Here is a 12461-nt window from a genome sequence, read left to right as displayed (position 1 = left end):
ATGGGATTTTGTCCATACCACCAGCAGCCCCGAATTCCCACAGTCGAACGGGCTCACAGAGAGAGCAGTCTGCAGTGCCAAGCAGCTGATGGAGAAATCTCATAGAGATGGATCTGACGTCTTTGTCAATCTCCTGAATCTCAGAAACATCCCCCGTGATTCAAAACTGGGCTCCCCTGCTGAACATCTGATGTCACAGAAGACATGCACAACCATTCCATTGTGCACCAAACTATTGGAACCAGTTCAGAAGGCCGCCCAGTTCCTCAACAAAAGGCTCACTCTAAAACACCAGTATGACAAGTCAAGTCACCCACTACAGCCTTTAACAGAGGGACAGGTGGTTCGTATGCAGACCCCCAAAGGGTACAACCAACTTGGGACTATAACGGAGAAGAGCAAGGAGCCATGCTCTTACACCATCTAGTCCAACGGGAAGACATACAGGAGAAATCGCTGCCACATCCTTCCTGTTGCAGAGCCACCACTGCCACAGTTCCGCACAGAGATCCCAGACTCTGAGAACATCAACTCCTCTACAATGGACAGTGCACCCCTCACATCACATACACCAAGGCCAAACACCATGCAATCATAACATAGATCCCCTTCCCGGCCAACACACACAGCATACTTATCCACTGAGAACAGTAATGTACTACACAACATGTTCAGGCTGCATCTGCAGACCAAACCCAAAATATATGCAAAGATGGAAGTTATGAAAAAAAACCCAGCTTTTCTGTTCATAACATGGTTCATGTGGCCATTACTAATGTGCAGTATATTATGTATGTTAATTGAATATCTGCATTAAGTCATTTCACTTATGCACCTATGGTGATTGTATGTTTTTATGAATAAGCCAATTTCTTAAAGTGATACATTTGTCCACCTTCATTTACAGTTGAATTGTTTCAAGTTTTATCAAGGTGTATCTTCATCGGGTTGTTTACTGAAACCGTAAAACCATGCAGAAATGTTTTGTGATGTTTTCTCTTAACCAAAGTTATTGTGTTTCATAAAAGAGATGTAAACTAAAGGAAAGGGATGTAGATCATTTGACTAAATGATTGTACTGTATGTCCATGATGAGCCACCGTACCGCTAGGTGTATGTGTTTTTACTGATGTGCTCTGTGTTCAGTTAATTAGTTCCGTTCCACCAGGCAGACCTTGCAAGTTTACCAGTCTCATGTCAGTGTCCTGCTTAGTGTTAATAAACCAACAGTTGTGGTAGAAGCCTGTGGCCTGTGGACCACCTTGAAATTGAAGGGTTGGAGTGCCAGATACCAATGGGTGATCCGCGCGTTGGCATCTTTCATGCGGTGGAGCCACTGGAGGGGTGCGTGGTCTGAACAGAGGGTGAAAGGGTGCTCCAGCAGGTAGTACCGGAGGGCGAGGACCGCCCACTTGATCGCTAGACATTCTTTTTCTATGGTGCTGTAGCGCCCCTCACGCACCGACAGCTTCCTGCTGATGTACAGGATGGGGCAGTCCTCCCCCTCCACCTCCTGGGACAACACCGCCCCCAGCCCTCTGTCCGACGCATCGGTCTGCAACACAAAAGGGAGAGAAAAGTCAGGGGAGTGTAATAGTGGCCCCCCACACAGTGCAGCCTTTACCTCAGAGAAAGCCCGCTGGTACTGCTCCGTCCACTGGACCGGATCTGGTGCCCCCTTTTTAGTGAGATCAGTCAGAGGGCTGATGACGTCTGAATAATTAGGTATAAACCTACGATAGTAGCCAGCCAGCCCCAGGAACTGTCTCACCCCCTTTTTGGTCTTGGGCCTCGGGAAGGCCGCAATTGCTGCTGTCTTGTTAATTTGGGGACGCACCTGCCCATTGCCCAAGTGGAAGCCCAGATACCGTACTTCCACCCGCCCAATCACACACTTCTTCGGGTTGGCAGTGAGACCCGCTCGCCTCAGCGACCTAAGGACGGCCCTCAGGTGTTGTAAGTGCCGCTGCCAGTCGTTACTATAAATGATTATATCATCCAGGTATGCGGCCGCATAGGTGGCGTGGGGGCGGAGGACCCTGTCCATCAGCCGCTGAAACGTAGCAGGCACCCCAAACAGCCCAAAAGGAAGTGTGACGAATTGGTGCAAGCCGAACGGTGTGGAAAAGGCTGTTTTTTCCCAGGATAATGGAGTCAAGGGGATCTGCCAATATCCCTTCGTCAAATCCAGTGTCGAATAAAAGCGAGCCGTGCCTAGTCGATCGAGCAGCTCGTCAATACGAGGCATTGGGTACTCGTCGAATTTAGACACCGCGTTGACTTTTCTATAGTCCACACAGAACCGGACCGACCCGTCGGCCTTGGGTACCAAGACCACTGGGCTGCTCCAGTCACTGTGGGACTCCTCGACGATGCCCATTTCGAGCATGGTCTGAAGTTCTTCCCGAACCACCTTTTTTTTTGTGTTCGGGTAGTCTGTAAGGGCGGCTATGCACTACCACCCCGGGGGCGTCTCTATGTGGTGCTCTATGAGGTTAGTGCGACCGGGCAGGGGCGAGAACACATCCGAAAACTCGGTCTGCAACTGGGCGACCTCCGTGAGTTGGGTCGGGGAGAGGTGGTCTCCACAGGGGACTGGAGAGGTACGTGATGCCAATGTCCCTTTTTGAACCTCTGGCCCCAGCTCCGCCTTCTCCGGAACTACCGACACCAACGCCACGGGGACCTCCTCGTTCCAGAGTTTAAGCAGATTGAGGTGGTAAATCTGTAGCACCCCACCCCTGTCCGTTTGCCTCACCTCATAGTCGACGTCCCCGACTCGCCATGTGACCTCAAAGGGTCCTTGCCACTTGGCGATCGATTTGGAGCTCGACGTGAGCAACAGTACGAGTACCTTATCTCCCGGAGTGAACTCTCTAAGGTGTGTACCCTTGTTGTACAGGCGGGCTTGCCGTTCCTGGGCCTGCCGCAAATTCTCCTGAATTAGGTGGGTGAGTGTGTGGAGTTTTGCATGCAGGTCCATAATGTACTGGATTTCGTTTTTACTTTGTGAAGGTCCCTCCTCCCAATTTTCCCGCAGCACATGTAGGATGCCGCGCGGCTTATGCCCATATAATAATTCGAATGGGGAGAACCCCGTGGAGGCTTGGGGGACCTCTCGCACTGAGAACAGCAAGGGTTCGAGCCACTTATCCCAATTACGTGCATCCTCACTCACGAATTTTTTAATAATATTTTTGAGGGTGCGGTTGAACCTTTCTACTAAACCGTCCGTTTGTGGGTGATACACACTGGTGCGGATCGGCTTAATCCCCAACAACCCATACAGTTCGTTCAGTGTACGTGACATAAACGAGATGCCTTGATCAGTCAGAATCTCTTTCGGGATTCCAACTCGGGAGATGACGCGGAAGAGTGCCTCTGCAATACTGCGTGCTGAGATATTGCACAGAGGCACTGCTTCCGGGTATCGCGTTGCATAGTCCACCAGAACTAATATAAAGCGGTACCCTCGTGCTGACCGATCTAATGGCCCGACGAGATCCATCCCAATTCTCTCAAACGGGGTCTCGATTAACGGTAGAGGGCGCAAAGGTGCTTTTGGAATGGCCGCTGGATTTACTAACTGGCATTTGCGGCATGCCGTACACCACCTATGGACATCGCCGCGAATCCCCGGCCAATAGAATCGGGCCATTATTCGGGCTAGTGTTTTATCCTGCCCCAAGTGTCCAGCCATGGGATTAAAGTGAGCCGCCTGGAATACCAATTCCCGGCGGCTCTTCGGAATTAAAAGCTGCGTGACTCGCTCTTTAGTTTGAGTGTCCTGCGTCACTCGGTATAATCTATCCTTCATAATCGCGAAGTAGGGGAAGGACGGGGTGGCGTTCGGCGGGAGCGTTTGACCATCGATTACTCTCACTTGGTCAAACGCATGCCGCAGAGTCTTGTCTCGCGACTGCTCTAATGGGAAATCCGCGAGGGATTCCCCAATAGAGAGAGGAGGAGCCGGCGGCTCCTCACTCTGACGCGGAGATGATGTAGACAGCTCTGTGACAGCTGCTCCCGCCAAAGCGACACCGGGACCTCCCCCTGTCAAATGGCAGGACCCACTCTCTACTAGGCACGTCATTAAACCCCGAAATCCCGGCCAATCAGTCCCCAAAATTAAAGAGTGGGTAAGGCGAGGATTAACCGCCGCCTTCACTATACATTTTTCCCCTCTGAAAATAATGTGGACCGACACCAAAGGGTAGCGGTGAACATCCCCATGCACACACAACACCTTCACCCCTTGTGCTCCCCCCAATGCCTCGTTTTGAACCAGGCTTTGGCGAATTGAGGTCTGATTACAACCAGAATCCACCAACGCCTGATATGTAGCCCCTTGGATACTCACCGGTATGCGATACGCTCTGGCCCGATCGAGGGCAGTCTCTGGCGCGTTGGGGATCCGAACCACCGCGCCCACTTCCACTGCTGTGCACTGCTGTAGAATGTGGCCCGGCTCCCTGCAGCGCCAGCAAACCGGCCCGGGCTTTCCCTCTGCACCGGTGATCTGGGACTCACTCACCTGAGGTGGGGGAGAGACAGACACAGAAGGGAGAAACGGGAGGGCACCACGGGTGCAGTGGGCCGGCTGGGGTGGTGCCAGCCCCCGCCTCCATGGTGGGGGAATGGGGCGAGGACAGGACACAGGAGGAGGGGGAGAGAGAGAGAGAGAGAGAGAGAAGAGGAGAGAAGAGAAGCTGCCATCTGCTGTCCTGCCGCCGGAACAGCTGCCAGATGATCCTCCGCCAGATCCAGCGACGCCGGGCGGTGGCACTGGACCCACTCCACGGTTCCGGCTGGTAAGCGGGTGATGAACTGTTCCAGTACCACCTGGTCGACGATTCCCTCGGCATCGCGATCGTTGGCCCTCAACCACCGCCAGCAGGCATCCCGGAGCTGCTGGCCGAACGCGAACGGCCGGCCGACTTCCTCCAATCACAGCGCGCGGAAGCGCTGGTGCTGTTGTTCCGGTGTGCACCCCACGCGCTGGAGGACAGCCCGGCGGAGGTCCGCGTAGGCCAGCCGGCGGTCGGCGGGGAGCTGTAGCGCGGCCAGCTGTGCCTCTCCCGTTAGCAGGGGGAGGAGGCGCGCCACGCGCTGCTCCATCGGCCACCCCGAGGCTTCGGCGACCTGTTCGAACAACGTGAGGAACGCCTCGGGGTTGTCCTGTGGGCCCATCTTGGTGACAGTGAGGGGAGACGGGCCTGCGGCCGGAGCGCTGGTGGACCCCGCCGACGCGAGGAGATGCCGGAACGCCTCGCGATCTTCCTGCTGGGCCAGCACCAGGGCTTCGAAGCGCCGCTTTTGTTCCTTTCGGAGTGTGACAAGCGCCTGGTGCTGGCTTTGCTGAGCCGTGGCGAGGGCGTGGACCAGGTCGGCGAACGGGGAGGATTCCATGGGGCTGCTGAGTTGGTGCTCCACTGTCCTGGGTTTTGGCACCACTGTGGTAAGTTCCCTATGTGTGGGTGGAGCACAGAGGACGGCAGGACAGAGATCAGGATTCAATTCAGGCTTTATTGCCACACTTTTCAGTAGACAATTTCAAACAGGAGACAGAGACAAAAACACACACACTGCAGTCTCGTCCGGGGAAGCTCTCTCTCCGCTCTCCCTCTGCCTCCTTAAATAAGGCGCGGTTACTGGGAAGACACACAAACACAGGTTAATTGCCGTCAGGTGTAGTGATTCTGCCACTCACCTTCCCTGACTCCGCCCTCCTGTCACAGACCGGCGCTTGACCACGCCCCCGCTGCCACAACGTCCACTCCAGAAAAAAGTATAGCCCGCTCCCTTTTCAGTGAGTTGCCCTTCATCAGCAAATCTTGTTTCTGAAAGAGCAGCAATGTCGACGTTATAGCGCTTGAGTTCACTTGCAACAAGGGCAGTCCTTCTGTCCGGTCTAGCAGAACTTGCATTGTCTAATAATGTACGAACATTCCAGATAGCTATAGTGAGCCTGGACACGTTTGTAAATTTCTTATTATTTCGACCGCTTTGTAGGATCCCTGCCAGCCGCGGTTAGCTGGCCCAGGTATGTTGAAGCAGGCAATGTTTAGGTCACCTTTTCTAGACCCTTCCTCACTGTGGGAGGTGAGCAGTGCAATCCTAAATAGGGCTGCTCAGTCACTCAGGGTGTTGCCGGGTTCCGCAGCTGCTTCGATCATTGGAAGACGACCAGTGTCCTTAGCCGCCTGTGTGCAGGTTTGCAACTGTAGCTGCCAGTGATTCCACACCTGCTACGTCACCGCTCGCCTGTCGCCACAGGACTTGCAAGCACTATCAAGATAGATGGATCGGGAAGTCGTGACTTGCGCATTGACTTTGATTATAGTGTAGAGAACTTGCGCAGCATCATCCACACTCTCTTGTCCAGGATCATCAGATTCCAGTGGCAAGACGTGGTCAAGACAGCTAGAGATGAGCCTGAATGCAGGAGTCTGCCGAGGACTTGTCAGAGTTTGTACAAGAACCGCCTACGGGTATCCACTCCGGATTTTCTGTCGGGGTTGTCTCCCTTAGCCTATGCCGAACCAACAACAAACCACAAGGCAGTGGTGGGCCTACTGAAACCAGTAGTAACGCCATGACCCTGAGAGGGGAGGCTAAGGGTGTGCTAACACTTGCCCAAGGTGTACACCCAGGCTAGTGGAGGGAAGGAGGCGCCTTACTGCTCCATTCTAGACCATCTCCAAACAAGGTCTAGCCACTGTCCATCTGATGAGTACCACGTGAGGTATCCCCCTCCATCAAACTCATCATCAAGTAGCTCAGAGAGTGAACCTCCCCAAAGGTCAAGGAGGACACAGAGGAACCGTTCCCCTGGCCTCCATATATGCCAACTTGACTCCTTTGCAAAGGACATCAAGTGATTTGATCCCGACAAAGGGTTACGCGGTAAATGCCATTACCCGCCGACAAGCCAGAGAGAGTCGCGAGAACTCCGAAGTTGCAGACTATCCATCTAGGTCGACAGCCTGGCAAATCTGACTTAGTTTCTATGCAGGAAAGAGACCCAGTGATCCAAAGAATCCAACAGTTTGTCACAGACCCTCAGGAGTTTCCCATCCCATCATGGCACCCATGTTGCAACAATCTCCAGATTTAAGTCACTTTCAGAACTTACAGCATTGCCTGAAAATGGAGAAAGGGCTGCTAATGTATCATCCCCATGGCAAGGGACCACCCCGCTGGGTCGTTCCAACTGACCATGGGGGGTCATGATGTTGCATGCTCACGATACCCCATGTGGGGGCCATAGGAGCACCAGGGCCACGAATCAGACTCTCCAATAGGTAGTCTATTGGCCCTCCATGATCAAGGATATTATTGAGTATGTCAAAGGGTGTTTAGTGTGCTGTCAAGACTTGCTGAGAGAAGTTAGTAGCTCAGTTATCAACTTAAGTGGTGAAAAAATCCCTCCTTACCTAGTTCCTCTTAGCATGGTTGAGAACATACTGAAAGCTACTACCACCACTAATGTATACACCTCACAAGTACACCTTGCATATAGTCTTGGCAGTGCTATTCCCATATTTGTTAACCCACAAGACCTGGAAATAAGATTCATACTTAATCTACCTATCATTGAGTGACAGAACATCTATAGGTTGAAATCTGTCCTAAACATAGGCTTCTGGAAAGACAACATCCACATACATATCAAAACACCACCCATGTTAGTGTACCATGATGACAATCCATCTCTCTACCTCATCCCTAACTTGAACATGTGCACCTCCACCAAAGATATACACTGGGTCTGCCCAAGCAACCCATTCATTAGGGACACAACTGAGCATTTGTGTGGACTGAGAACCGATGCTCCTGAACAAAAGTGTGTCAGTAGTATGTCCATCAAGGATGAGAGTGCTGAAACTAGGGTAGACAGAGTAGGTAATTGATGGATAGTTAACACCCCAAACACTGAAATCCTGATGTCTTACGCCCAGCATGTCACAGTCACTAGGATGAAAATTCCCAACCAGACGGTGTTCCTCAATGTCCTACAGGGAGCTACCATTCTTATAGATGACATTGCATTACATCACCTCAACCCTGATAGATATGAGACCGAAATTGAAATGATAGATGCATTCCAAGGTCACAACCTGAGCATTGATGACACCCTTCAACAGCAACTCCTGGCTGAAGGGACTAAAATGGTAAAGTTCAATCTGGAACCAGCTGGACTACAAATCATATTCTCTAACCAATTAGTCAGACAGTCATCTAATCTAGGACACCCTGTCAGTCTGGTTGTCCTGGGACTCCTCCTCAGTGGCTGGGTCATCATGGCAGGAATTGCATACATGCTATACAAACTCTACAAACCAATCTTGACTCCATAGTCAATGTACCCGACAGCTGGAAGTGCTGCAGTGTCCGGTACACCCCCTCATCACAGGCTGCCACTAACCTTCCCAAAGTTAGTAGGCTTGCTAACTCCTATAACTAACACCTCATTGTTTCTCTTTCCAGGTATACTTGAAAATATACTTGAAATTTGTTGAATGTATTTGAAAATGTATTTGAAATGTAACCTTTTAAAGTGTGGAATATGTCATAGTTACTTAGTGTTGCTTAGTTACATGAATAGTAGACATATCATTTCCCCAGATGCTCACAGCCTTATATGTGCCCAGATGCCAAAGCCTGTATAAACTGCTAATGTTTTCAGGACTGAAAGAGCGTGAATGGACTACAGACATGGATTATACAGCCTTCTGTTGCTCTCAAAGACTATGGAAGAACCCCAGTCTTGAGACCAAAGGGGGGATGTAGGGGGGCTGCCATGCTGTAGCCATAGTAACCAATTCCCTGCTTCACTTTATGAACCATCTTCTCCCTTCCACTGTACAGCATTGAACACAAAAATCCCTGTACTTGATGCCATGCTCTATCTCCGTCCATTCTTCTGACTCCCTGTAATGGTATTGGATACAGAGATGGTACCGGATGCCAAATACAGTGACATCACAACTGTGCTTTAAACCCACTATGAAATCGAAATTCTTTCTCTCTGGAGGTGGATCCCATGCATGAAAGAGCCGTCGTTGCATCTGTGCTACAGAAGAACAAAGGACAAAGAACGAACTATTGATACCGGACCTTTAGATCAAAGTTCAATGTATTTGATCTTCGCATAGTTGCAATAATAACTGAACCAGTTAGTTACTGCAGCCCACACAGTATTTTAAAGAGAAAAGGCAACCAGATCCCTTTTCCCTTTCACAACATTGACGAACTGCAAACAAGATTCCTTCCAGATCATCAGACGACCGATGGGACACCAAAGATCTTCAGCTGACGAGCTGTAAAAGCAAAGGGAACAGAACTGTTTTCTCCCTAGACCTGCGCTCTGTGCTGTCTTTGGATAACAGACAGTGCACTTTCAGTCGCCAAGCAAGAGCGATCTCAAGTAAGGCTGGCATCTGGGCAATTGTTAGTCTTAGTTGTGGCTAGTTAATGCGAAGAGTGTTGTTTATTTGAATTCATTCATGGTTTAAATGTACGCATTTTGATTCACATGAAAGTTGGTCTTAGACCGTGTGTTTGATTTGCTTTGTTTACTATCTGTATTTAGTTAGATCGTGCATGTGTTCTCTCTCTCTCTCTCTCTTTAACTCCCTCCATCACACTACACCCCTCAACATTGGGATTTCAGGAGTAGCTAAGGGTTGAGTAGAAGTTTGGGGTTTAAGGCCTTGCACAAAGGCTCGCGCATTACATTCACATACCACACCCATCTTGCCCACGCACGCACACAGCCTTGTTCCTCACTCCTCTCCTCCTTGTCGTGCGCCTGCGCATGCCCTCTCTCCCTAGCTCCTCCTCATCTTGTTAGTGCGCAGCTGCGCACACGCACGCACATGCCTACACCCACACACACACTCACACAGACACACATAAACACATGATTTCCCTCTCACATTTTAACATTCACTCGCCCCTACACTGAACACTTGCATATAGCTTATTACTTCTGATCACCATTACTGCCTTAATTATCATCATATTCACTGCTGATTTTTTACTCTGTTTACTACTGGTTATTATTCCACTTACTACTGACTATTGCTCTATACACTACTAATTGTTACCTGTGTACATTGTATCACCATTTATACTGAATTATTCCTTGGCTGCTATTGTTGCTATATCTGATCAGTATTAGTTTGCTAATTTGTGTCAGCTATTTCAATAAATGGTATCTTTGGAATAAACTGTGTCCTGTCTATTGCTACAACATTCACTGAGTGCCAACCTCTGCCAAACAAGTATTCTAATTGCCTTCACCCATTTGGTTGTTATATGAATGTTATAGATCTAGACTAAATGTATTATATTAGGCAGCTGGGCCATAGAAGGTTCACGCTGCACGCTGCACGCTGCATGCTGCACACTACACGCTACACGCGTGTAAAGAAAAGTGGACAAACGTAGCATGACTTGCTCTGGGCCATAGAACGGTGTTCACGTTGCACGCTGCACGCTGCACACTTCACGCGTGAAGCGTGAAATGAACATGCACACTTTTTTCTAGGCGTGAAGATGGAAATTCCAGTCAATGCATGCGGTCACCGCCGCGCCAGCCAATCAGAACGGGTCTAGGGAGATAACTCTATGCTTTCAGGGGAAAACTTCAGAAAAAATATAATTGAATGGTATAATTGAAAAATAGTTCTTCATCGGGATTGTCAAGCAGATTATAGAATGTTCGGTGAAATTCACCACGGGTTTCTCTCAGAAGGAAGTGTTCTCGGCTCCAAATTCTGTTCCTTTTTCTCTTCCTCTGTCTCAGTAAAAGCAGAATGAGGCAATCGTCGTCATCCGAAGAGTCCATATTGTTGGTTACTCGGTCAAAGTAGAACAGATGCAACACGTGAACATCCAAGCATGAAGTTTAATGGCCCAGGGTCCGGTTCTTCACGTGAACGTGTGGCGTGCAGCATGCAGCGTGCAGCGTGAACCTTCTATGGCCCAGCTGCCTTAGAGCTACAATACTCACTAAAACTATAGCAACATCACCACTAAGTTATTCCATTGATTTTAATAGTTTAGCTATAAACTATTAGACAATTGAATTAATGAATTTATGAGACTGATCCCTTTTTACGTGTTAGGGTTTAGCTGGGATTTGAACCTGGGTTACTGGTGTGATAATCCAGCAAACCCCCACTAGGCCACCAGGGGGATGACTCAAGTGTAGAGGCGTGAGGCGAAAGTAGAGTATCAAAAAACAGTTTATTTACACTATATACAATCCAATGGAAAAAACAAAAAGAAAATCCAAAAGCTCAGAAGATAAACCAAAATAAAAATATCCAAAGGTTAAATGTCCAAAAACAAAAGGAAAGGCAAAATGCTGAACGCTCAGAAGATCAAAAAGGTACAAAGTCCAAAGAAAGCAAAAAATATAAAAAACACAAGGGCACAGGCAAGATATGTGAGACAGAGGAAACTAGCACAAGACAGCATAGCATAAAGACTCCGTGACAAGGGAACAAACAGAGGGGTATTTATACACAAAACAATTAAGGAACAGGGCGGGGCAGGAAACAGGCAATCAAGACAAACACAAAAACACAGTGGTGGCCTCTAGAGGCCAAAACAAACATGACAAGATAAACATAACAGCGGCCTCTGGAGGCCAAAACAGTCCCAGTCCTAACAGGACCCCCCCCCCCCCCCCCCCCCCCCAGGAGCGTCTCCTGATGTTCCCAGGGCGATCCAGATGGGCCGAATGGAAGTCCCGACAAAGTCCTTTATCTAAAATGTCCCAGGCGGGGACCCAGCAGCGTTCCTCAGGGCCATAGCCCTCCCAGTCTACCAGATATTGAAGCCCGCCGCGGACCCAGTGGGAGTCAAGCAGGCGATACACAGTGAACACAGTCTGACCCTGGAAGATGTGGGGGATTCCTAGGGGCATATGTGGACGTCAGTACAGGCCGCAACAGGGAAACATATTCCATTTTGATCCTCAGAGTCCGGGGCAACTGGAGCTGGTAGGCGACAGGGTTCACCCTGCGCACCACCTTGAAGGGGCCAATGTAGCAAGGAGCAAGCTTGCGGTTCTCCACCTGCAGCGGAAGGTCCTTGGTGGACAGCCAAACCCGCTGCCCAGGGCGGAAAGCGTGGGCAGGTCTTCTATGGTGGTTGGCCTGAGTCTGGTTGGTTCTGGAGGTCTGGATGAGGGTCCTCCTGACCTTGCTCCAGGTCTTGCGACACCATCTCACATATTGGTTGACCGAGGGCACCCCCGCGTCCTCCTCCTGGTCCAGGAACAGAGGTGGCTGGAACCCGAATTGGCACTGGAACGGCGACAGCTTGGTAGCCGATGACTGCAGGGTGTTGTGGGCGTACTCTGCCCATGGCAGCCAGGTGCTCCACGAAGTCGGGTTATCCATAGCCAGGCCTCGCAGGGTGGTTTCCAGGTCCTGGTTGAGCCT

The 12461-nt window shown here is 50.1% G+C and overlaps 1 protein-coding gene across 3 annotated transcripts in view; it reads right to left on the bottom strand.

Annotated features, from left to right (window-relative positions):
• The window catches only part of LOC132866618 (macrophage mannose receptor 1-like), a 57440-nt gene that overhangs the window by 19622 nt on the left and 25357 nt on the right, over positions 1 to 12461 (bottom strand). The window lies entirely within an intron of this gene.

The sequence above is a fragment of the Neoarius graeffei genome, chromosome 18 (assembly GCF_027579695.1).
Source record: "Neoarius graeffei isolate fNeoGra1 chromosome 18, fNeoGra1.pri, whole genome shotgun sequence".
Lineage (NCBI taxonomy): Eukaryota > Metazoa > Chordata > Actinopteri > Siluriformes > Ariidae > Neoarius > Neoarius graeffei.
Note: the sequence above shows the minus strand (reverse complement) of the source record. Positions and strands in the feature narration are given on the sequence as shown.